This window comes from Hemiscyllium ocellatum, chromosome 14, assembly GCF_020745735.1.
Source record: "Hemiscyllium ocellatum isolate sHemOce1 chromosome 14, sHemOce1.pat.X.cur, whole genome shotgun sequence".
NCBI classification, from domain to species: domain Eukaryota; kingdom Metazoa; phylum Chordata; class Chondrichthyes; order Orectolobiformes; family Hemiscylliidae; genus Hemiscyllium; species Hemiscyllium ocellatum.
Genome location: NC_083414.1, coordinates 21,948,337 through 21,952,254, shown reverse-complemented (window position 1 = coordinate 21,952,254; position 3,918 = coordinate 21,948,337).

Genomic DNA, 3,918 nt, shown 5'->3' with positions numbered 1-3,918 from the left:
TATGCATGTACTAACCGTGGCTTACCATAACACTTACAATTACAAAACGAATTCAATAATTGATCAGGATACAATTCTCCACAATGCAGCTGAATCGTGAGAATGTTGCATTTGTTCCCCAGTAATCGTTTCCTTAAGTTTATAAAAATCCGTTTACTTTAAACTTTAAATGTTTATGTTATCAAATTTACTTGTTAATAACAGCTTTAACAAAAACTTGTTATAGATTTGTGTCCATAATTGATTGTACTTTAAAAGTTGCCTGGAAATGTAATTAATTATTTCACTTAAAATATTGACCAATCTCTTGTTTTTTTACATTCTTACTACTTCAGCGCAGAAAGCCATTGTACAATTCCTATTCCATCTTAATTTCCCAAATCCAATTCTGTTGCTGCTAAGTGTTTCTGAATTCTCTGATTTCTGTCAGGAAGTATGTTCATCCAAGTGTCAGTTCTTTTGTGAGAAAGGCTAGTCTACCACCTATACAACTATCATTTCTATTATTGACCATGTTAGCTCTAGTGCCCTAAGTCTCATTCTTGTGTTCCTCACTTCAACATCACGCTGATCACCCCAATCTTTGTTGCTGCTGATACACTGTTACTTCAGCATTCATGGTCATCTTTTGCTTTTAATCAGGTAATAACAATTACTTAACAACTTGGAGTTGGGAAGGACTTGAGCCATAGGCCGATGTGACTTTTGTGCCAAGGATGGGGAGGCCATTACTTCTGATAAATAATTTCATCCCACTCTATTGCCTATGTATTGTCCTAAATTCTACTAAATCCACTGTCAACTCTCTTAAATCAAACTTAAACAGGCTGAGACCAATTCTTCAGTATGCTTTTCTTTTGATTTATTTCTGGGATGTGGGCATCACTGGCTGGCTAGCATTTATTGCACGTCCTTCGTTGCCCTTGAGAAAGTGCTAATGAGCTGCATTTTTGAAACACTGCAGTCCACCTGCTTTGGGTTGACCCACAATGCCACTAGAGTGGGAATTACACAACTTTGACCCAGTGACAGTGAAAGAATGTCAATATATTTCCAATTTGGATAGTGAGTGGTTTGGAGGGGAGCTTGAACGTAGTGGTGTTCCAAGTGTCTTCTGACTTCGTACTTCTAGATGGAGATTGTTGGGTTTGAAAGGTGTAATCTGAGGATCTTTGGTGAATTTCTATGTGCATCTTGTAGGTTGTGCACACTGTGGCTACTGCGCATCAGTGATGAACAGAGTGGATGCTTGTGGATGTGGTGCCGGTTGAGCAAGCTGCTGTGTTCTGGATGGACTCATGCTGCTTTTGTTGTTGGAATGGGGCAAGTGGGGAATTGTCCATCACACTCCTGACTTGTGTATTATGGATGGTGGACTGGTTTTGGGGAGTCAGGAGGTGATGTACTCGTCACAGTATTTCGAGCCTCTAACTGCTCTTGTAGCCACAGTGAGTCCATTTAAGTTTCTGGTCAATAGTCACACCCAGTGTGTTGATGATGGGGGATTCAATGATGCTAATACTATTTTCCAACACCACACTCTCAAGCCTGGATATTGTCCAGATCTTGTGTTTGAACATAGAGCCACACAGTATGGAAACAGATCCTTCAATCGAACTAGTCCATTAGAATATGTTCCCAAAACTTAATTAGTCCCACCTGACTGCCCAGATCCCTCCAAATCTTCTCTATTGAAGTAATTGGTCAAATGTCTTTTTAAACATGGTAACTGTACCTGCGTCCACCACTACTTCTGGTAATTCATCGAACCATTCTCTGTTTAAAAAAAGGTTGCCTCTCATGTCTTTTTAAAAATGTTCTCCCCTCACCTTTTAAATATGCCCCCTAGTTTTGAACTCTCCCATCTTTAGGGAAAAGAAATTTGCTCTGAGGAGTCGCAGATATTGATGAACATCCTCATCTGATGTATAGAAGGTAATGATAAAGGAAATGAAAATGGTTCAGCTGAGGATGCTATCCTGAGGAACTACTGCAGAGATGTCCTGGAGCTGAAATAACTGACCTCCAACAAAATAAGCATCTGTCTTTGTGCCAGGTTTGACTCCAATCAGTGGAGAGTCTGCCCACCATTCCAATTGATTCTAGTTTTGATAGGCCTCCTTGATGCCACACGGTCAGATATGGCCTTAATATCAAAGGCTGTCACTCTCACTTTTTACTTCTGGAATTCAGCTCTTTTGCCTGTGTTTGAACGAAAGCTGTAATGAGATCAGGAGCTGAATGTCCCTGTCAAGTCCCACACTAGTATCAGAGAACAGGCGCTGCTTGAAAGCACTATTGATTGCACCTTCCTTCACTTTACTAATGATTGAGAGGAGACTGATAGGACAGTATTGGCTGGTTTAGATTTATTCTGACTTTTGTATATCAACATGCATGAGCCATTTTCCACATTGTCGGGTAGATGCCAGTATGGGTTTGGATGTGGCATGTTCTGGAGCACAAGTTTTTAATACTATTGCTAAATATAGTCAGGTCCCATAGCATCTGCAGTATCCACTGTCTCCAATCATTTCTTTATATGATCCACGTAGCTCTTCAGGCTGAAAATTGCAGCAAATTCTTCAGCTTTGTCTCTTATGTGTTGGTCCATCTGTTTTTGACCACGGGGATATTGACAATGGGGCATGGTGGTTAGCATTGTTGCTTCACAATGCCAGGGACCTAGGTTCAATTTCAGCCTGGGTGTCTGTCTGGTGTTTGCACATTCTCCCCATGGCTGCATGGGTTTCTGCTGGGTGTTTCAGTTCCCTCCCACAGTCCAAAGATGTTAGGTGGATTTGCTATGGGAAATGCAGGATTACAGTATTCGGGGGATGATTCCAGACAGGACGCTCTATGGAAGGTTGGTGCAAACTCTGGGCCAAATGGCTTCTATCTGCACTGGTGGGATTCTCTGATGACTATAATGTTTTTGGAGGTGAAAGTGAGTGCTGCAAGGATTGGAGATTAGAGTCAAGAGTGTGGTGCTGGAAAAGCACAGCAGGTCAGGCAACCTGTTGAAGGACTTTTGCCTGAAACGTCGATTTTCCTGCTCCTCAGATACTGCCTGACCTGCTGTGCTTTTCCAGCACCACACTCTTGACAATATTATTTTTGGAGCCACCTCCTCCGGTCAGTTGTTTAATTGACTACCACCATTCACAATTGGATGTGGAAGAACTGCAGAGCTTAAAACTGATCCTTTGGTTGTGTTCTCACTTAGCTCTGTCTCTCACTTGTTGCTTTTGCTGTTTGGCAGGCAAGTAATCCTGTTGAGCCACTCGCCATCCTGCCTGGGAACATATCACCATTCCTTTAGTGTTGCTGGATCAAAATCCTGGAAATTCCTCCCTAATTGCCATTGTGTGTATGCATACACCAAATGTATTACAACAGTTCAAGAAGATAGCTCACTACTACCTTCTCAGTGGTAATAAGAGATGAGCAGGCATCTCTTGCATCCCATAAGTAAATTAGAAAAAAAAATCTCAAACTTTTACCAATGAAATCCCACAGATCTATAACAAACTATTAATAAAGCAGACTAATTAGTAATGTTTTGAGTAAAATTTCGATCAGTTTTAGTTGGTTCAGATTTTGTATTGCTGCAAACAGTCAGGATTGTAGACTGAAGTTATTATGAGTACCTAGTTTATCAAGTGCATACTCGCTGCAATGTTAGTTAAAACTTTATTGACCTTCAACAGCTGTTACAATTTTCTTTATTTTAAAAGATTACATTCAATATCCAATTATATACATTCATTGATAGAAATCCACAAGTATTTGAATAACATGAAATCTTGGACTTGACTGTAGTTTTAAATCAATTGTTCCTAAGCTAGTTGACTAGTTATACTAATCCATAACAGACCAAAGAAGTGTCACAACAAGTAAATAACTGGACTCTTAGCA